Source organism: Bos grunniens, chromosome 11, assembly GCF_055505025.1.
Source record: "Bos grunniens cultivar Pamir isolate PY7600 chromosome 11, Bosgru_T2T1.0, whole genome shotgun sequence".
Lineage (NCBI taxonomy): Eukaryota > Metazoa > Chordata > Mammalia > Artiodactyla > Bovidae > Bos > Bos grunniens.
The window spans coordinates 62,975,116-62,997,512 of NC_141175.1; the positions used below are offsets into that span (position 1 = coordinate 62,975,116).

Below are 22,397 nucleotides of genomic sequence, written 5' to 3' on the forward strand. Positions count from 1 at the left end.
CTCAGGCTGTGCCCTGGGCTCCTGGGGGACCCCATCTACATTGCAGGCATGGAAGATGCTTAGTGATGTTGTCACATTAGGTGATGAGTCTCTGGCAGGTGATGGTCAATGGATGCTCTAATGCATGATGGGGGCAAAGGTCTCAGATTCAGTGCAGTTGGCATATGACTTCATCTTTTAGCATCATAGAGGGCGTTGATTGACTCTTTTCTATCTTAGTTGAAGAAAGAAGTAAGAAATACGTTGAAAGAAAGTGAAAGTCAGTCAGTTGTGTCCGACTCTTTGCGACCCCATGGACTATACAGTCCATGGAATTCTCCAGGCCAGAATGCTGGAGTGGGTAGGTAGCCTTTCCCTTCTCCAGGAGATCTTCCCAACCCAGGGATCCGACCCATGTCTCCTGCATTGTGGGCAGATTCTTTACCAGCTGAGCCACAAGGGAAGCCCAAGAATATTGGAGTGGGTAGCCTATCCCTTCTCCAGCGGATCTTCCCGACCCAGGAATCGAACTGGGGTCTCCTGCATTTCAGGTGGATTCTTTACCAACTGAGCTATGAGGGAAGCCCAAGATATATGTTGTGTTAGAGTTAAAACTGCTTTGAAAGACAGCTAAGTATGAAAATGAGTGTTTAGGAGGGCCTGACTGTGTGATCACTGAACTAGAGCCAGACATCCTGAAATGTGAAGTCAAGTGGGCCTTAGAAAGCATCACTATGAACAAAGCTAGTGGAGGTGATGGAATTCCAGTTGAGCCATTTCAAATCCTGAAAGATGATGCTGTAAAAGTGCTGCACTCAATATGCCAGCAAATTTGGAAAACTCAGCAGTGGCCACAGGACTGGAAAAGGTCATTTTTCATTCCAATCCCAAAGAAAGGCAATGCCAAAGAATGCTCAAACTACCGCACAATTGCATTCACCTCACACGCGAGTAAAGTAATGCTCAAAATTCTCCAAGCCAGGCTTCAGCAATATGTGAACCATGAACTTGCAGATGTTCAAGCTGGTTTTAGAAAAGGCAGAGGAACCAGAGATCAAATTGCCAACATCTGCTGGATCATGGAAAAAGCAAGAGAGTTCCAGAAAAACATCTATTTCTGCTTTATTGACTATGCCAAAGCCTTTGACTGTATGGATCACAATAAACTGGAAAATTCTGAAAGAGATGGGAATACCAGACCACCTGACCTGCCTCTTGAAAAATCTGTATGCAGGTCAGGAAGCAACAGTTAAAACTGGACATGGAACAACAGACTGGTTCCAAATATGAAAAGGAGTACGTCAAGGCTGTATATTGTCACCCTGCTTATTTAACTTATGTGCAGAGTACATCATGAGAAAAGCTGGACTGGAAGAAACGCAAGCTGGAATCATGATTGCCGGGAGAAATATCAATAACCTCAGATACGCAGATGACACCACCCTTATGGCAGAAGGTGAAGAGGAACTAAAAAGCCTCTTGATGAAAGTGAAAGTGGAGAGTGAAAAAGTTGGCTTAAAGCTCAACATTCAGAAAACGAAGATCATGGCATCCGGTCCCACCACTTCATGGGAAATAGATGGGGAAACAGTGGAAACAGTGACAGACTTTATTTTTGGGGGCTCCAAAATCACTGCAGATGGTGACTGCAGCCATGAAATTAAAAGACGCTTACTCCTTGGAAGGAAAGTTATGACCAACCTAGATAGCATATTCAAAAGCAGAGACGTTACTTTGCCAACAAAGGTCCGTCTAGTCAAGGCTATGGTTTTTCCTGTGGTTATATATGGATGTGAGAGTTGGACTGTGAAGAAGACTGAGCGCCGAAGAATTGATGCTTTTGAAGTGTGGTGTTGGAGAAGACTCTTGAGAGTCCCTTGGACTGCAAGGAGATCCAACCAGTCCATTATGAAAGAGATCAGCCCTGGGATTTCTTTGGAAGGAATGATTCTAAAGCTGAAACTCCAGTACTTTGGCTACCTCATGCAAAGAGTTGACTCATTGGAAAAGACTCTGATGCTGGGAGGGATTGGGGGCAGGAGGAAAAAGGGACGACAGAGGATGAGATGGCTAGATGGCATCACTGACTCGATGGACGTGAGTCTGAGTGAACTCCGGGAGTTGGTGATGGACAGGGAGGCCTGGCGTGCTGCGATTCATGGGGTCGCAAAGAGTTGGATACAACTGAGCGACTGAACTGAATTGAACTGACGGTGTTTGAGGGGCTTCCCTGGTTGCTCAGTGGTAAAGAACCTGCCTGCCAATGCAGGAGATGAAGGTTCAATCCTTGAAGATCCCCTAGAAAAGGAAATGGCAACCCATTCTAGTATTCTTCCTGGGAAATCCCATGGACTGAGGAGCCTGGTGGGCAAAGTCTATAAGTTGCCAAGAGTTAGACTCGACTTAGCAAGTAAACAACAGTGACCTCGTTTGAAGAAAAGCCTGAGGGAACTTCCGTGGTGGTACAGTGGCTGAGATTCTAAGCTACCAATGCAGGGGGCCTGGGTTCAATTCCTGGTCAGGGAGCTAGATCCCACGTGCCACAGTTAAGATCTGGACCAGCCAAGTAAATATATATTTAAAAAGAAAGGCCTGAGATTAGATAGCCTTTTAAACTAGTTTGGGAAGCGTAGATTGTAAATGTAAAAATTGTCTTTCTTAGCCTGTCTGATTATGTAACTGACCTTTGGGAGACTGTCCCGTGTCCTGTTTCTATATTATGCCCCTTCTGTTTCCATATCCTCAGTTTTGTTTTCTCACCACTAGCCCTGGCTCCTGTCTGTGAAGGACAGGAGGTCACAGGGTTTTAGGGGCTCTCATACTGGAATGGACATCACGTAGGTTTTCACTGGCAAGGGGAATACAACCTCCGGGAGATGGTGAAGGACAGGGAAACCTGGCCTGGGGCAGTTCGTGGTTTCAGAGTCAGACAAGACTTAGCAACTGAACAGCGACAACCCTGCTCCAGCCAGGTTCCTCCCAAGCAGAGTGGGGATCACAGCCCTTCCCATGAGGACTCCTGGCAGGTCGCCCGGAGTGGAAAGGACTCGGCTCAGGGAGCCTCTCCTTCATGAGGACGGGGGCAGCTCTGATGATGTGATACACAGATGCAGCCCCTGCGGGTGGGACCACCATCCAGCTGTGCAGGTCTTCTGTGTTGGCAGTTCTCCGGTAAGCTTCAGACCAGCGGCTTAGGACATGTGTTATTTACTCCCTCGTTTGTAGAGATGGGGAGTCTGCACCTGGACTGCAGTTTAACCTGGGCACCCGGCGAGGGGCTGAGCTGACAGGGCTCTAATTCCTTCTCTGCCAAGTATGTCATGGTGTTTCTCTTAAATGTTATGACTAGAAGCACATAGAATTTACCATCATGGCCATTTTTAGTGTGTGATTCAGCAGTGTTAGGAGTATTTACATTGTTGTGAATCAGACCTCCAGAACATCTTCATCTTCCCGCAGGGAATCTGTGTATCTTCCCACCAGGCCCTGGCAGCCAGGGTTCTGCTTTCTCTGTCTGTAGGCCTCCCTACACTAGGTATGTAACATAAGGGAAATCACGCCGTATTTGTCCCTTGGTGATGGACTTGTCTCACTGAGCACAAAATCAGCGTGCATACATGTTGAGGCATGTGTCAGACTTTCCTTTTTAAGGTTGTGTGGGTGGTGCTCCCTGAGGGCTTCAGTGACAGTTCATCTGTCATCTGTCAATAGATGTTTGTGTTGCTTTTACCTCTTGGCTCTTGTGCATGATGCTACTGTGAATGTGTCTGTTCAAATATCCCTTTGAGACCCTGCTTTCAGTTCTCCTGGATACACACCTAGAAGTGTAATTGCTGCTCATTTGGTAGTTCTGCTTATAACTTTCTGAGGAACTCGCATTCCTTTTTCCATAGCTGTTGCACATTTTACAACCCCAGCAACAATGCACAAAGCTGCCAGATTCTCTATATCCCCGCCAGCACTTGTTATTTTCTGTTTTGTTTCATTTTGTTTTGTTTTGTAATAGACGTCTTAGTGGCTGTGAGGGGGGTATCTCATTGTGGTTCTGATTTACATTCCCTGATGATTAGTGATGGGAAACATCTTTTCATGTCTCTGTTGACCATTTGTATATATATATGTGTGTGTGTGTGTGTGTGTGTGTGTATATATATATATATATATCTTTTTTTTTTTGAGAAATGTCTGTTTTAAGTCCTTTGCCTAGTTCTTAGTTGGATTATGTGAATTTTTTTTTGTTTCTGAATATTAACTCCTGATCACATATATGATATGCAAATATATTTTCCCATTCCATAGGTTGACTTTTTACCCTGTTGATTGTTGGTTGACTTTTTTGATGCACAGAATTTTTAAGTTTGATGTAGTCAAATTTGTCCATTTTTGTTTTGTTGCCTGCACTTTTGGTGTCATATTCAAGGAGTCCTTGTCCAATCCAATGTCATCCCGCTTTCCCCTGTGTTTTCTTCTAGGAGTCTTTTATAGAGTTTTGTGTTTTTAATTTTAGGTCTTTAATTCATTTGGGGTTAATATTTTTAAGTAGTTCAAGATAAGGGCCCAACTTCCTCCTTTTGCATATGGAAATCCACTTTCCCAACATTATTTGTGGAAGAAATTCCTTTCCCATCATGCCGGTTTTAAGGGTAGGGGAGAGAGAGTGACAAGGGAGGGGATAGTTATTTGGGGAAAAAAGAGGAGCTCATGTGTTTTTTAGTTTTGGCACATGTTTGGCACACATGGAGAGAGGTATACATTCGTCTTGGCCAGTGAGACATGCTTGCAACAATTATGGAGAGCTTGTTTCCTCAAGGTAGATAGGGTTCAATGGCTGTTTATATTGTTTGTGTGGAGAAAAGTAAGTCTCAAGATGTGACAGGAATACAATATCCTCTCTGGCCCCAAAGAGATCCACTTTCCAGAACCCAGGGTTTCCGGAAGCCAGAAGTGCTGGCAGGCTGGTGTGGGGGAGGAAATCTTTTTAGTGGCAAAGTAATGAGGCCCTGAGTTCCCCAGAGAAAGACAGAGCCACTGACTCGAATAGGCTCCATCCCTCTTCTCCCAGGCCTGGCGCTTCTCACAGCAGTGTCTCGGGGGATGTGACCATCCTGGAGGCGAACAACTGGGCAGGCACAGACCCTGAGTAACTGGACGACAGACTGCCCTGCGGCCCTCACCTGCAGGGGTGAGGCAGGGGCACAGAGCTATTCCTCTTGCTGCTGAAGATTTGGCCTCTGAGTACCCAGAGACCAGAGAGACCTGGGCTCCAGGAGAACTGGAGTAAGTCTGAGTAGCTGAGGGACAGGTATGTAGATCTCATTTGTTTTATATATATATCAACTACATTAGTAATATATATATATATATATATTACTAATGTAGTTGATGTTCAGTTGCTAAGTGGAGTCTGACTCCTTGTCACCCCATGAACTGCAGCACATCAGGCTCCTCTGTCCTCTACCATCTCCTGGAGTTTGCTCAAACTCATGTCCATTAAGTCAGTGATGCCATTCAACCATCTCATCGTCTAGCCCCCCTGCCCCCTTCTCCTGCCCTCAATCCTGCCCAGCATTGGGGCCTTTTCCAGTGAATCTAATGTGGTAGCATTTTTCCAAGCTGCTAAACATTGCAACTGTCTGATTCTCTTGTTAAAATCTCTGGGCTATGAACAAGCTTATGGACACCATGTTAGTATTTTTATTGCTTTCTTTTCTGCAGTAAGTGCTGAGTGCCTATGTATTATTTATTGTGAGGGACTTGGCTATTGTGCATCCTTCCTCGGGTTACAGTGCGGTACAGGAGACTCGGTGTTTATAAAGTAACGGTAATAACTGGTAAGACAAAAGCTTGCTTTTCAGATTGTCTTTGGAGGTCCTCTGCTGGAGGAGAGATGCCTTTCAAGGGCTGGAGTGAAATACCATGTAGTTTAAGGGTCTGGGTCTTCGCCCACATCTCATCCTGTGTGGAAGCAGCGGTGGTTCTGTGGGTCCCATGGGGCGGATGGGACCTGAGAAGTGTTTGAGCCACATTTCAGTCCTGCTCTGCTGTCCTGGATGTTCTTGTGGAGCTGTTGGCAAACAGTGTGGACGCCCCGAAAGAAAACGTGGGTGGGTGTGATCACTCATCACCCACATGGCTGACTGAGGTGGGCAGTGGACGGTCTCCTGGAAATGCTGACAGCTCCCCTGGCCTCTCGTTCAGAGGGAAGGGAACCAGGCAGCCTCATGGAACGTCCTGTAAACACTTTAGCTGAAGGGAAAGGTGAGCACAGTGACCGTTTCAGACGATGAACATTACACATTTAATCTCTTCTCAGAAGACTCTTGCTGTTTAGTTTTTGTGCATTTAACACATAATCCTGTATGGTAAAAAGACACAGAGATGAGTGGGCTCTGAGTCCTTGCTTGAGGAAGCTGTTCCATGGGTGGAGGGGCTGGTGGCCCCAAGCATGGCTGATGGGGAAGGTCTCCCTTGGAGCTGCGTGTCCTCTGGGAGCTTGGCCAGGTCTGCCTGCCTGCAGGCCAAGAAACACTGGCCCTGACATGTTAGAAAGGAGGGTAAAGGATGAAGGTCTTCCGGAAAATGTGGCTTTAGTGCAGTGGTTGCAAAACTGCCATGAGATGCAGACATACAGGCTATGAAGTGCGTGGGGCTCGTGTGGGCACTGGGGATGCTGTGGGTGGCCTGACCATCACAGAGCCGCTGGGGACAGAGGACCGGGGAACTGCAAACCCAGCCTTTTTCACCTTCACCTGACTTTGTGCCCATCCTGTGTGTCTCAGTGTTTCTGCTTCACCTCCAGGAGTTTCCCTTCATTGGGTCTGCACCCGCACCACCCCCACCCCCACTCCCCACCCCCCCCCCACCCCTCGCAATCCATCCTCTCTTGGCCTAGAACCTGGCCCACCCACAGTTCTTGAACATGCCGTGTGAGCGAGCTTTGCTGGTTCTCCATGGCTTCCTGGACTGCACCAGGCATGCTTGACCAGTGCTCCCCAAGTTGTAGTGAAGAGTGAGGCTCTTTAAAAAAATTTCCAAGTGGTAAAGAATCCGTGTGCCAATGCAGGAGACAATGGATTTGATCCCTGATTCAAGAAGATCCCGCATGCCTCAGAGCAGCTAAGCCTGTGACCTACAACCTACTGAGCCTGCGCTCTAGAGCCCGGGAACCATAACTACTGAAGTCTGTGGCTCTAGAGCCTGAACTCTGCACCAAGAGAAGTCCACACACTACCACTAGAAAGCCCAAGCGGCAACAAAGACCCAACACAGCCAAAAATAAGACAAAATAAAGTAGGAAGTTAGTGTTAGTCACTCAGTTGTGTCTGACTCTTTTCAACCCCATGGACTTTTTTCCAGTTCATTGTTGACCGGTGCTTCTGTGAAGGACAATAAAAATGGGTTACTAGAAAAATGAAATGAAAAGAAGCCATATGAATACAAGTCTCATTTCTTCCTCTTAGATTCAGAAGGTGTAGAATTTCCCTGTCAAATTAGTAACTTTATACCTGTTCTCGACTGTTGCGCTGACTTGTAGGTGGAGACTCTGAGTCCCTCACAGTCACAGGTATACTGAGGAGCTCTGCAGCAGGAGGCCCTGCTTCCCCTTGTGTTTTAACTCCCTGCAGCGATCTTTCCGCCATGCTTTTAGTTTCCTGCCTGGAATGTTCAGCAGCTGTTAGCCAGTTATCTCAACTAGGAAACTGAAAGGAAACTAATGGTAGTTGAGTTGCCATGTGCCAGCCGGTGCATGACATGTGTGTTTGTTTGTTTTTTAATAACTTACTTGTTTATTTTTGGCTCTGCTGGGTCTTCATTGCTGCGCAGGCTTTTCCCTGGTTGCTGCGAGCAGCGGCTGCTCTAGTTGCGGTGTGCAGGCTTCTCATTGTGATGGCTTCTCTTGCTGTTGAGCATGGGTTGTAGGGTGCACGGGCTTCAGGAGTTGTGGCACACATGCTCTCGAGTTCAGGCTCAGTAGTTGTGGTTCACAGGCTTAGTAGCTCTGTGGCAGGTGGGAGCTTCCTGGGCCAGCGATTGAACCCGTGTACTCTGCATTGGCAAGTGGATTCTTATCCACTGTTCTAGCAAGGAAGTTCCTTCTAATGTATTGTTGAATTTGCTAATGTTTTGTTAAGGATTTTTACATCTGTGTCCATTAGGGATATTAACCTATAATTTTTTTTCTTACAATATTCTTGTCTGGTTTTTTATGTCAGGATGATGGATGCTGGCCTTCTAAAATGAGTTTGGGCATGTTCCTTCCTCTTTTATCTTTTGGAAGAGTTTGAGAGTCACTGGTATTAACTCTTCCTTAAATACTTGGTAGAAGTCAAAAAAAGTCTGGTCCTAGACTTTTGTTTTCTGGGAGGTTTTGTTTACTGAGTCAGTCAACTTACCAGCTCAGATTTTCTGTTTCTTCATGATTCTGCCTTCTGCAGTGTGCTTTAATTTTTTATTTCTAAGTAGTCCTCAAAACAACCCTGCAATACAGTAGGTGATATTAGCCCCAGTGGAGGGGTGAATGAATTCACTTGAGTTCACAGACTCAGTTAAGTGGGCCTGAGACCTCACTGTGGGCACGCCCCAGTCTATGGGGATGCAGGAGGAAGCTGAACAGACGAAGCTCGAATCCTTGAGGGGCTTATGTCTCTGCTGTGGGGAGAGGTCAGAACCAAACACGTCAGATGTATTAGGTGGTAATGAGTCATGGGTAGAGAAGGAGGTTGGACAAATGTCTAGGGGTGGGAAGCAGACTTCACTGTCACTACATCAGAGCAAAGATTTCAAGGGGCTGAGGAGACCCCTGACACCCAAAGCCAGCTGTGGTGGTGAGGGGCCTGAAGGTTTTTGAAGAGCTCACTGAAGGTAAAGAACTTCCTCCCAGGTAGTAGATGGATGATGTGGGTTTTCACTCAATTTTGGCTTTTTTATTATACTTTAGCATCTTTATTCAGTCTCCAGGTTCTGGTTTAGAAGACGCCTGAATCCAAATAAAGTGGAAACCCACTTGGGAGTTTGTGTATGTCGAGGGGTGAGGTTGAAAGTCTGCTCTTTGTGTGGGTTTTGCTTTTGATTGGGTCTGGATATTTTCTAAGGCTTTGAATATCTTTTTCCTAAGGGTACACAATACAAGAGTTTTGTGGTTGAATTTCCATTTTGAAGTGGGTGAAATGTCTCCAGGGGCCGCAGAATGCTAGACAGCATCAGGAAAAGACTTTTCAAAGGAGAACAGCTGATTAAAGCTCTGGAGAGCATCTGGTGTTGCTTTTGTTTGAGCATTTCGCAGTCAAGCGCTGTGCACGTTGTCCCCGCTCACACAAACCTGTGCGAGGCAGCCTCTCCTCCCTCTGGCCACTCTCGTGCTGCCCAGGACCCCGCTCTGCACAGACCCTGTACCTGTGGTTCAGGCTACTGCTGCTGCTAAGTCACTTCAGTCGTGTCTGACTCTGCAGCCCCATAGACAGCAGCCCACCAGGCTCCCCTGTCCCTGGGATTCTCCAGGCAAGAACACTGGAGTGGGTTGCCATTTCCTTCTCCAATGCATGAAAGTGAAAAGTGAAAGTGAAGTCGCTCAGTCGTGTCCGACCCTCAGCGACCCCATGGACTGCAGCCTTCCAGGCTCCTTCATCCATGGGATTTTCCAGGCAAGAGTACTGGAGTGGGGTGCCATTGGATATCTTTAAATCATAGCCCCTATTTTTCACTTGTTTGAAAAATCAGCTTTTTACAACAAATTGAATACAACCTTGTAAATCAACTATATGTGAAAGGGAAGTCTCTTAGTCGTGTCCGACTCTTCGCAACCCCATGGACTGCAGCCTACCAGGCTCCTCCGTCCATGGCTGCTGAACCCCAAACTCCCCTTTGCCTGTCACTCAGCCCCAGATTGCATTGTGGAGAGTGTCGTCACTCATGACTCCAGGGTATAACTTTCTCACTTCAGCTTGAACTTGAATGCCACATAAAATTGCCATGGCTAGTATTCCTTAGCAGTAGCAGTATGCCCATATGTGTTTTACAGATGAGAAATGTGACATAACTTACTCAAGATGATCATCCCCGGATTGCTGCTACACTATTGTGTTTTTCAGCTACAGTTTGGATTGAGCTTTTGTGGGTTGCTCATGATTCTATTAATGAAATGTATTATATGGCTCCTATGGAAATTCCAAAATTGCAAACTTAATATAGAATTGGCTTCAAATTTTTCATGCTTGAGTTGGGGACTAATTAAATATTGTTCAGTTTTTACAACCTTGCTAATTTTTTAAAAAGACTATATTTTAGTGTATTTTTAGATTCAGAGCAAAGTTGAAGGGAAGGTACAGGATTTCCTGTACACCTTCTACCCTACACGTGTACAACCTCCCCTGTTATCAGCATCCCTCGCCAGATAATGCGTTTGTTGCAACTGATGAACCTACATTGACAGATTGTGGTCCCCAAAGCCCCTAGTTTACATTAGGGTTCATGCTTGGTATTGTAATTCTGTGGGTTTGGAGAAGTGCATAAGGACATGTGTCCATCATTCTGGTATCATACAGAATGGGTTTTTTAAATTTTTCATTTATTTATTTTTGGCTGTGCTGGGTCTTCTTTGCTGCATGAGCTTTTCTCTAGTTGTGGCGAGTGGGGGCTACTCTCTAGTTGAGATGCGCTGGCTTCTCATTGCTGTGGCTTCTCTTGTTGCTGTGCACAGGATCTGGGCGAGCAGGCTCAATAGTTGTGGTACATGGGCTTAGTTGCTCCACACCATGTGGGTTCTTCCTGGATCAGGGGTTGAACCCATGACTGCTGCATTTGCAGGTGGATTTCTTATCCACTAAGCCACCAGGGAAGCTCCAGATCGTTTTTATGGCCCCCAAGTCCTCTATGCTTTGTGTCCTCATTTCTCCCCCGCCCACTCCCATGTGGAAATTTAATAATTTGGGTAGGTATACCTCCCCATTCAGTGGGGGATACTCTCATTACTTTTGGAGTATTTAGCCACTGTAGGCAGCATCCACTTAGTAACAGGCCTCAGCAGCCTTGTGGGCATCAGTCCTGACCTCTCACACTACTTTTCTCCTCAATAGTTTGTTTTATCATTTGTAACTTTCCCTCCATGGTCAAGGGGGATTGGATTTTTAAACCTGGAGTGGTGTATTTTTTTTATACATTTGCAAACATAGGACTTCCCACATGGTTCAGTGGTAAAGAATCTGCCTGCCAATGCAGGAGCTGCGGGTTTGATCCCTGGGTCAGAAAGATCCCCTGGAGAAGGAAATGGCAACCCACTCCAGTATTCTTACCTGGAGAATCCCCATGGACAGAGGAGCCTGGTGGGCTACAGTCCATGGGGTCGCAAAGAGCAGGACACAACTGAGTGCACATGCCCCCACACGCAGAAGCATAGTATATGCTTTTAAAATGGGAGCTAACCCTTCTTCACACAGTGGGAAACTGAAGTCAGCAAGCTTGGCCCCATGCCTGTGCAGCCTGGCCTGACCCTCCCCTGTCCCCTGCTCCCCACCCCCGAAGTGAGCTTGAGGCAGAAGGCTGGCTCCCGGCCTCGCCCTTTAGCACAGCCACCTCTCCCTCCCAGCTGTCCTCCCCTCTCCCCTTCTCTCCTTGGAGTCTGTTGGGCCCTTTTCTCCACTATAGCCTCAGGGTTCTGCTGTCCTGGACTGAGGGTCTGCACTGTCCCCCTGACCTGTGGTGAGGACGGGGGGCAGTGCAGTTGCGCCCTCCTGTGCCCACCTTCCCTCATAGGCCCTCTTCACTCTTTTCTCTGAAAAACTGTGTCTTGGCTTGCAATGACTGTTCCAGCAGTCAGTCTGAGTCATCCAGGGTGTTTAGTCTTTCCTGAGAATAGGAGGGGCCATTGGATAATGGGTGATGTAGTATTCATGAGTCTGTAGCCAAACCTGACCCACAGAGGTGCCAACAGGACAGAAGGAGTCATGGGGTGGCACCGACAGGACACGTGCTCCTTACCTGCCTCAGGAGGGACTGGACTAAGGCCAGTTTGATGTTTGTCTGCACTTGAGATAGTCGTGGTGGGGCTGCAGACAGAGCAGGGGGCTCAGGGTGGAGGGGAGGCTTGCGGTGGAAGACCCTTCAAGTGGTAGCGCTTTGGCCATCAGGTAGCTTGATGACCTCAGAAATCCTCTGGATTAGTAGTTATCAGTGGAGCTGGAATCATTCCCTAAGGAAAGAAAAATGAAATTTGCTCAGTTGTGTCTGATTCTTAGCAACCCCATGGATTGTAGCCCACCAGGCTCCCCTGTCCATGGGATTCTCCAAGCAAGAATACTGGAGTGGGTAGTCATTTCCTCCTCCAGGAGATCTTCCCAACCCAGGGATCAAACCCAGGTCTCCCACATTGCAGGTGGATTCTTTACCAGCTGAACCACCAGGGAAGCCCATTCCCTAAAGAGCCACTGGGAACTTGTGGACACTTTTGTTACCTTGATGGTTTAGGGCTCATAGATATGGAGTTGCTGGGGCCGTGGATACTGGGTGGGGGTGGGGCCAGGGAGCTGGATGTCAGAGTTTGCATCCATAGTTTTTAAAAAAGGAAAAGGCATTTTTTTTATAATTCTCTGAGCATAGCACCTACTTCTGTTTTAGATATGGTAAAAGAGTACTTTCACACAGTTTAATAAACACCAAGTTTTCTAGGCATGCCTGGGATTTGTAAACAGTTTGCTTGGCTTTTTACTTAAATCTTTACTCTCATAAGTTGTATTAATTTCTTTTTTATCATATTTAGAAGTTCAAATATGGGCTTCCCTGGTGGTTCAGATGGTAAAGAATCTGCCTGCAATGCAGGAGACCTGGGTCCAATCCCTGGGTTGGGAAGATCCCCTGGAAAAGGGAATGGCTGCCCACTCCTTCTCCTATTTTTGCCTGGAGAATTCCATGGACAGAGGAGCCTGGCGGACTACAGTCTATGGGCCGCAAAATGTCAGACACAACTGAGCAACTAACACTTTCACAGAAGCTCAGAGCCTTTAAGACAGTCGGTTCAGTTCAGTTCAGTTCAGTTGCTCAGTTGTGTCCCACTCTTTGCGACCCCATGGATTGCAGCACACCAACGTTCTCTGTCCATTACCAACTCCCAGAGCTTGCTCAAACTCATGTCCTTTGAGTCGGTGATGATGGTCTATTGAAAAGGTTTTGTTTTGGTTTATTTTGTTTAAATGAGAGATGATTGGTAAACTAAAGTTTTCTCCAGTGAGATAAGAGACCATAGGGAAAGCTTATGTATAGGGATGAATAATGATGAACTTTTGGGTTATAATGTGTTTCATAGTCAGGATGTAAGAAGAATGTTTAAAGATGGAGAAGTGGGACTTCCCTGGTGGTCCAGTGGTTAAGACTGCATTCCCAATGCAGGGGGCATGAGTCCAACCCCTGGTCAGGGAACTAGATCCTACACACTGCAGCAAAGACCCTGGGCGCTGCAACCAAGACCCAGCACAGTCAACTACATTTTTAAAAATGAAAAATGAAAAAGCTCAAGATGGAGAGGTTCAGTAGCACTTGATAGACTGGGTAAAACAAGTGGGTTGAAGTTATCCCAGAGCCTTTCAAAGGCAGAACTGAAAAGCTATGCGTGGATATGGAACATGTTACAGATTAGATCCGTGTATTCTGAATATCCCGTTTAAAGGATATTCGGTGGGAAGGAACTAACCTGATGGCATTGTGTCTGTCTGGGGGCCTATGAAGGAAAACAGAAGCCTGACCGTGGGCTAGTGGAGAAGGTAGGTCCCTTTATAGGGTACCCAGCCTCTGGTGGGCAGGGGGTGACTTGGAGCAGAGCTCACCTGCTGGAGGGGGCTGGCCTCAGCGGCTCTTCTCCCAGGGACCTCCACCTGCCCCAAGGTCCTCACCTCACGTGCGCTTGTGTGTACGTGTGTGTGTGTGTGTGTATGCATGCCCTGGGGGCCTTGTGACTCCTAGGACCTCTGTCTGCCACACAGTCCTCACCTCACTCAGGCATGCGTGTGTACATGCGCACATGCTCGTGTGTGTGTGTGTATGTGTGCACGTGCCCAAGGCTTCCTCCCTTTCTTTCTCCTCCTGAGAGATGTGGCCGCTTCCCAGGGTTTGTGTCTGTAGCAGGAGTGGGGCAGGGGCCTGGTTCTCCCCACAAACAGCCCCCAAGTTCCCAGAAAGGAGTGAATTAACAAAAACCAGAAGATTCTGGCTGAAAGTTTACTGTGTGCATATGACGTGAGACATCCACCAGCTCTGATGGTCGGGGCTGCAGGTGAGGCTCGGAGCCAAGCCTGAATCTCCGAGCTTCCAATGCCCACAGAGACCTTCTGCTTGCCTCCCAGACCCTCCTCCTCAGGCTCTATGCTGGGGCAACCAATGGAGGTGATGGGTTGTTTTCTTGTTCCGGATCTGCCTCATTTTCCTGGTGGCTCAGTGGTAAAGAATCTGTCTGCCAGTGCAGGAGATATGGGTTCGATCCTTGGTTCCGGAAGATCCCTTGGAGGGGGAAATGGCAATCCATTTCAGTATTCTTGCCTGGGAAGTCACATGGAAAGAGGAGCCTGGCAGGCTACAGTTCATGGGGTCACAAAAGAAGCAGCCACAACTTAGGGACTAAACCACCACCACCACCACGAGGAATCAGACATCAGGACTCTGCTCTGTATTAAAGGAGTCGGTTCTGGACTAGTCTTGCGTCCTCGTGAATCCGGGTGGAGAAGCTTTGTTGTGTCAGGAGGAGGAAGGCTGCCCCTCGACTCTAGCAGACACCCCCTACTCTTCCTCAGTGGAAGCTTGGCACAAGGCGGCCCCAGCCGTGACTCAGCCAGGGCATAAGGGTCTGCCGCCACGGCCCAGCCCAATGGAGCATGGCCTTCCAGCCCTGGGTTTATTTTACAGAGAAGGCAAAGTAAAGACCAGCTGCTCAACCTGCTCTGTAAAGCCCCAGAGACACTCTGCTCAGAGGTGAAGGTGTCGTCCATACCCAGGGCGCTCAGCTCTTTCTGTGCTGACCCGTTGTCATTCATTTTTCTCAGCCTTCCCCTGCACGTTACAAGTGCCTTCAGTGAGTGTGGATGAACTTGGCAACTCAGTAAAGTCTGTAGAACAGCCCAGCAGGATGTGAGTTGTGACATCGGGGTGTCGTCTCACTTGAAACCACCGGGTTATCATGTAACCGTCACGTGGTTTGACTGCGTGCAGGAAGAATCCTCAATGTGGCTTCATAGGCTTAAATATAGTTCAGGGCACCAGACCTGGAGCTGAGATGAGGAAGTTCTATTCAGTGTAGGAAACAGGAGCTTAAAGATAACACACTGTGATGGCAACCCGGCTTCCCGAGCCTGATAAGCCCGTGGAATAAGGGTGGACACACAGAGAGGGGCCTGTCCCTGAGTGTGGAAGTATCAGGTAAGGACACCCTTGCACAGGTGGGGCTGTGCATGCGCAGGTAAGAGGACCCCCACGGCCTCCAGAGAAATGGAGGGGATGGCCCAGAGTGGCCGGACAAAGGCACTGTTGTACTTGTGGGTTTGTTTTCCTCTTGACTTGTCTTTCTCAGTCATTTGGAAGCAAATCTCAAAAGATGTTTGTCTAAACTTACAAACCCAGAAGCAGTAAGGGGTCCTAGTAGCTTTTGGCAATGCTAATGTCTGCTCCCTGCTTCAAAGGGCAGCAAGGTGGTCTTGCTTCCTGGGTGTGTGTGTGACTGTGCAATGTGTGTGTGAGCAGCTGTTGTTTTATGGGTTTCACAGCAGGGTGGGTGAGGGAGGTTACTCCCTATGTTTGCAGAGAAATTGTTAACAACCTTGATAACGTTTAGTCCTCCAGTTTATGGTCCTGCAGAGTTTTGCTATAAAAGACCTTAGGAATGCTTTTTGGGATTTTATTATGTTAAATATTTTTAACTCAGATCCTGTCTGGGGTTTTAAAACAGACCAGCAAACGGGTACTGTTTAATGCTGTGGTTAGTGAACTTTGGTCATGCAGTGGTGAGAAAAAACAGCGTGAGGATTGGGGGAGCTATTCTTACTCATTAATGGTAACTGTTTAAAAATCAGCAGGACATTTGGAGGAAAATAATGCACCAAGTCTGCATTTGTAAAACATTTACAAGATCATTATTCACTCCAAAAGGATCTCTTGCCTTATTCAGGATTCACTGTGAATTTCCTTAGAGATGTAAATGTATTTATGAAACTGTTCATTTCACAGCTAATCTTCAGGAATAGTCCTGTGGTATGGGATGGGTGATGGATCAGGGAGTTTATTATAAATGTATTTATATTTATGTTACACACACATATATATACATAATACAACCACACGTAACCATGAAATATGGGATAATTATAGTGATCAGGAGAAGGGAATTATCTTTTTCAGGGGCAAGAAAGAAAAAAAAAAGTTGAGAAGAGAGAGTTTCTCAGATGACAGAGAAACGGTGTAGCAGGACCAGGGCGTGGACATCCTGCAGTGGGGGCTCCGTGCTGGCGCAGGGGGACCCGGGCCTCCTCAGGATGGCTGGAGGAGTCTGCAGTCTCACTGATAACTTCTTGATGTCAGTAGCCCTGAGGGTCCCCCGAGAAAAGATAGCACCTTTACAGGAACTTTTTTAAAAAAGTGTTTTTATTATTTTAAAGCAGAGGTCTTGCAGTGATCTTCAATTAGGTCTTGCTCCCAAGTTCTTACAACACGTTGAGGATCCACTCGTCCTCAGAAGGAGGGCAAAATGGAGGACAGATCTTAGCTGCGACTGAGCCTGTCGTTAGCCTGTAGTAATCCGTCTGCACTGTGGACTAGAGTTAAAGGGTGGGTGATGTGAGGGCATGTGTAGGAAAGTATTTATGTTCCACATGTGTGCATGCTAAGTCACTCAGTTGTGTCTGACTCTTTGTGACCCCATGGCCTGTAGCCCACCAAGCTCCTCTGTCCATGGGCTATTCCAGGCAAGAATACTGGAATTGTTTCCATTTCCTCCTCTAGGAAATGTTCCTGATCCATGGATTGAATCCCCAGGTCTCTGGTGTTTCCTGCATTGACAGGCGAGTTCTTTACCACTGAGCCACCTGGGAAGTCCCTTTATGTTCCACAAGTCACTATAAGTATCCCATGGTATCGACAGGGGAATTGGGTGCTTTAGCCCTTCAGGTTAGAGTTGGGGGGTCAGGTACATAGAACATGAAAAATGGAAAAATAGATTTACCAAGTCATCTTGGTGGGGGCGAGAAGAGGTAGATACGCCCTAGGCAGTGTACTGATGGGGTTTAATCCTGTGCTGAAAGGAGGTTCCTTTGCTGCTAGAAGGAAGCTCGCTTGCACATGATGTGGGGGTGGCACCGAGTTCTTGGGCTCAGCTGTTTGTGGTCTTTCTTGTTGCTGATGGGCTGGCTCAGGGCCGCCTTCCTCACTGACTTATTCACTGGGCCTGGTTATCCTGAAAGAAACACTGAGGTATAGCTGAAGAGCATGGCTTTTATGGTGACCAGACTTGGGTTCAGATCTTACTTTTGCCACTTCTATGATTCTGAACCAATTACTTACTATGTGAGTTGCAGATTCTTCATCTGTGAATGATTATAATGCGTAATCTATGAACAGGGAGGATTAATTGAGATCACGTATGTAGAAGGGTTCTAGCTTGGTACTTGATGAGATCTAGGTGGTTGACAAACATTCTCTCCCGCCCCTACCTTTTTTTTTTTTTTGGTCTGTTTTAATTATTTTTATTGTGGTAAAATACCTCTAACACAAAACTCTCCATTTGAACCGTTTTAAGGTATACATTTTAGTGGCATTAACTATATTCATGATGCTGTACAACCGTCACCTCTCTCCATTGACAGGACTTTCCGTCACGTCAAGTGCTGTGTACCTGAAGCCCTAACTCCTCACCCCTGCTCCCCACCTCAACGGCTCCAATGCATTTCCTGCCTCTGAACTTGGTCGTGTGTCTTACACGAGTGGGTCATATGACACGTGACATGTGTGGGTCATTCAACACGTGACACAAGTGGGTCACGCAATGCGTGATACACGTAGGTCATGTGACATGAGTGGGTCACATAACACTTTACACGAGTGGGACATGTAACACATGGCATGCGTGGGTTGTAAGACGTGACACAAGGGGGTTGTATATACATGACACAAGTGGGTCACGTGACACATGGTACACATGGGTCATATGACATGTGACACGTTCACACAACACGTGACACAAGTGTGTCAAAGGAATGTGACATGTGGTCACACGACACATGACACACGTGGGTCGTATGACATGTGATCTTGGCGTCGCCCTTCCACTTAGCGGCATGACTTTGAGGCCCCCCCTGCTGCGGCATGCATCTGGATGTCTTTCCTTTTTGGGGCGGCTGTTACTCCACTGTGTGGATGGACCACATTTTGTCACCACTCGTCTGTCGAGGGACCCACAGTAGTTCCTGCCTGCTCTCTGTTGTGGGAGTGCTGCAGTGCACTTGGGGGTGCGGCCGTCTGAGTCCCTGCTTTCAGTTCCGTGGGGTGGGGACCCAGAGGTGGGATTGCCAAGGCGTATAGTAATTCTCTGTTGAACTTTCTGAGGGTCCACCAAACTGTTTCTTGAGCTTTGGTTTTTACTTTACTTTGCATATTTGGAGCTTGCCTCCTTAAAGACCTGAAACTCCCGGAGGAGGTCAGGGTTGAAAGGAACCACGTTCTGTTTAGTGTCTGAGATTTTCACGTGTTTTCTCCCCTCTTCAGAGCCACCCCCCTACTCCTGTGCCCAACCACTGCTGCAGAGACTTTATCTTCCCTTCTTTTGCTTTTTCCTTGTTCAGCCTCCTCCCCTCTCTTCCCTTTCCCTTCCTCACCCTGCTCTGCCCATCCCCCCACCTTCTCAAAGGGGCATGGTGGGGATCCTACAGGGGTCATCCTCCACTTCCCTCTCCCCCTGCCCAGACCCTGCGTTGCTGTCATGGTGGGAGGGGTCCTGGAGACCAGATCCTGGCATGCTTGTGAAGCTTCCTTCAGCCAGACCCCAGAAGGGTTGGCACCTGTAATCAGTGATGGCAAGTGTTTCGGGAAAGTTGGGTGGAGAATAAGAAAATAACATCATTGAAGTGAGGAAAAGAGTCTTTGGGGCTGCTAGCCCAGCATGGTGCCAGCAGCAACTGCGAGGAGATCATAAAAGTGGCTTTTCCAAAAACCGTCCAGAAATGAAGCCCGGGCTGCTCAGTCAGAGGTGACGGCTCTGATTCACCTGGTCAGTAATTGAAAGTCTGTATTCAGTGTGACTTTGCTCATTTCTCAGGCCATTATGAAGGTCTCATTCATTATGTGTCTGACCAGACCCCGCCGTCAGTAAAGGATGTATCCGTGCTACAGTTAGGACAGAGCAACATTCAAATTTAGATGGTAGCAATGAGATATTAATAACAGTCCTAAGGAGTCCTGAGCCGCTGCCAGAATTTCGAAGTTAATTGTAATGATTTGTGAGGATCTAAGAGGAAGGAGTGGAGAAGGCAATGGCACCCCACTCCAGTATTCTTGCCTGGAAAATCCCATGGACGGAGGAGCCTCGTAGGCTGCAGTCATGGGGTCGCTAAGAGTCAGACGCGACTGAGCAACTTCACTTTCACTTTTCACTTTCATGCATTGGAGAAGGAAATGGCAACCCACTCCAGTATTCTTGCCTGGAGAATCCCAGGGACAGAGGAGCCTAGTGGGCTGCCGTCCATGGGATCGCACAGAGTCGGACATGACTGAAGTGGCTTAGCAGCAGTTAGCAGCAAGAGGAAGAAGTGGGCGGGGCCCTAGGAGGGGTTGAACTCTGAAGGCTGTCTGCCTGCCCGCCTGCCTGCCCGCCCACCCGCCCGGTGGGATCCAAGTCTCTCCCTGGCTCCGTGACTCACCCCAGGGAGTGACAGCTGAATCAGCTCCTCAGTGTGTCTACAAGACTTCTAAGGCCCTGAAAGAAAGGGAAGTCTGTTTGTTGAGAACTCACTCAACATCAGTGTTGCTGATGGTGGAAACACATTCCTTTGTTTATAGTACTTGCAGCCCTGGAGGGAGTTTTGATACACACTTTACAGACAGGAGTCCAGCCTGCTGGTGAGGAGACCAGGTTCCAGGCCAGGCTGCCCCGACCCCCACCCTGGGCTGCGTGCTTACCTTCAGAAGATTCAAAGCCTCCTGTTCCCTGAGCTTGGACGGGGGCGCCCGAGTTTTCAGTGCCTTGTCCTCGGAATGGTTTCTGGGCCATGTCTCTTCATTCTGTAACAGGCCTGTGATCTTGTCTAGGACAACTGTCCATAATACATCAAGTGAGCCATGCCACATTTGCACAATTTTCTAGCAACCACGTGCAGAAAAGAGCAGATGAAGTTAATTTTAATAATAGATTTGATGTGACTCGAAATGCCAAACTACTACCATGTCCAGACTATATCCACACTACGATCATGTTAACAGTTGCTGAGACATTTTACATTTCTCAGGAATCCCACGTGTATTTCACATATAAAGCGCGTCTCGATTCAGATAAGTTGCTGCCTGGCTGGTAGCTGCCCGACTGGACCGTGCAGAGCTGAAACAAGTGTGAGGCTCACCCAGCACAGAGGCTCCGCTCCAAAGCCCGGGAGGGAGTCTGGGCTGGAAGGCGGCTTCCCCAGAGACGGGACAGTCCTGTCCATGGGCGGCAGGGCGTCACCGCAGTGTGAGCATGTTTCTGACTGAAGGGCTGCTTGTGGGGATGACAGCCACACGGCCTCTGTGTCTACCACCAGCTGCCACTGCAGGAAAACCGCCAGATGCTGAACTGTGTTTGGGCAAGGATGACGTGTCTTGGCAGGTCACCTGGCTATTGAGGATGGAAACCTCAGCCTGTAATATGTATGTGTATGCTGCTGCCAGAGACCTCCTCTCCCAAATGCCATTTTCAGATGCGCTGTGGGGGCGGGGGCTGTGACATGCCTGCGGAAACAGCCCTGAGTGAGCGCCCTTATATGGGATTCCCAGGCTTCAACTCCACTTGGAGCCGGATAAGTGACAGGGCAGACTTCTCTTCCAGCAAAGCAGAAAGTATTTTTAAAGGTTCTCGGAATTTCCCCTTCATCCTTTTCTTCCTGTGGTTCTGCCTACTTAGTTGCCTTTGACCCGCTTCACTTCCATCTCAGTCTTGCCCACCGTGCTCACTGTATCTAGTTGTCGTGTTGATTCTTTACAGGTTTTAGGTATGAGCTCCTTGTCACATATGTGGTGTACCCAGACTTTCTCCCGACTCTAGGTTCTCCTTCACTCTAGATTGTGTCCCGTGTCACACAGAAATGTTTAATGTTGATACAGTTCCACTGCCTGGTGTTATTTTTGTTGCTCTTTTTTGGGGGGTCATATCCAGTAAATTGTAACAAAATCTAATATTATGGTTTTTCTCCTGTGTTCTCTTCTAAGAGTTTTATCTGAGCTGTTTGGAGTCAGCTTCTCTTTATACCATGAGGTTAAGAGTCCAGCTTTATTCTTTTGCTTAAATGAATGCTTGAGGACGTTTTTCCCACCATTTGTTGAAAAGACTGCACTTTGTCCCACTGAGCAGTCTTGGCACCCTTGTTGAAAATCATTTGGCTGTATGTGGAGGGTTTATTACCAGCCCTGAGTTCTCTCCCATTGGTCTGTGCGTCTGAACTCTTGCCAGCACTGCACTATTTACGTTATTGGAAGTTTGTAGTACATTTTGAAATCAGGAAGTTAGGAAACCTCAGACTTCATCTTTTTCAAGATATTTTGGCTTGGGGCTGGGTCGCGTTTCTTGAGGTTCCTGTGACTTTTAGAATGAATTTTTCTATTTCTGCAAAAGACATCATTTTGTTAGGCTCTTTGAAAAAACGGCCTCATTTTTTCCCGTTCATAAATAAACTGATGAAAATACTCTATATGATAGGAAAAAAGAGCAAAAAAAATTACTGTTTAATGCTAGTTTTCAATGTATACCTCAAATATAGCTTTCAAAATAATTGTTTATTTCAGCAGTTCTCTGCAAAGATGAGGGTTTTCAATGCTACTTACTTTCCCCTTTTTATAAAATACTTTTTAACTGTGCACATGCTGCAGGTCAGTAACCGTCCTCTGTAGCTAGGACATGGAAAACACTTTGTTTTAATTAAAGTTAACTGACACTGTGGCCAGAGCACAGTCCCCTTACTTTAGGTATTTTGACTTGTTTGGGGGGGAAATTTATGAATCTTCCTGAACCTCAATTTCTAAGCCCAGGAAATAATTCTTAAATTCAGCCTCTTTAATCCATCCCATATGGGGCTTCCCCGATGGCTCAGCAGGTAAAGAATCCGCCTGCAATGCAGGAGTCACAGGAGACGTGGGTTTGATCCCTGGGTTGGGAAGATCCCATGGAGGAGGAAATGGCAACCCACTCCAGTATGCTTGCCTGGGGAATCCCATGG

The 22,397-nt window shown here is 47.4% G+C and overlaps 1 protein-coding gene across 4 annotated transcripts in view; it reads left to right on the top strand.

Annotated features, from left to right (window-relative positions):
- LIMS1 (LIM zinc finger domain containing 1) overlaps positions 1–22,397 on the top strand; it is an 82,803-nt gene that overhangs the window by 13,884 nt on the left and 46,522 nt on the right. The window contains exon 1 of one of the 4 annotated variants that reach the window (XM_086326721.1): positions 15,202–15,372. The exons of 2 other annotated variants lie outside the window; for them this stretch is intronic. The gene's annotated coding sequence lies outside the window, so the exon portion shown is untranslated. Of the gene's footprint in view, positions 1–15,201; positions 15,373–22,397 lie in introns of those variants that run through there. One more of the 4 variants, XM_086326723.1, reaches the window with a different exon arrangement.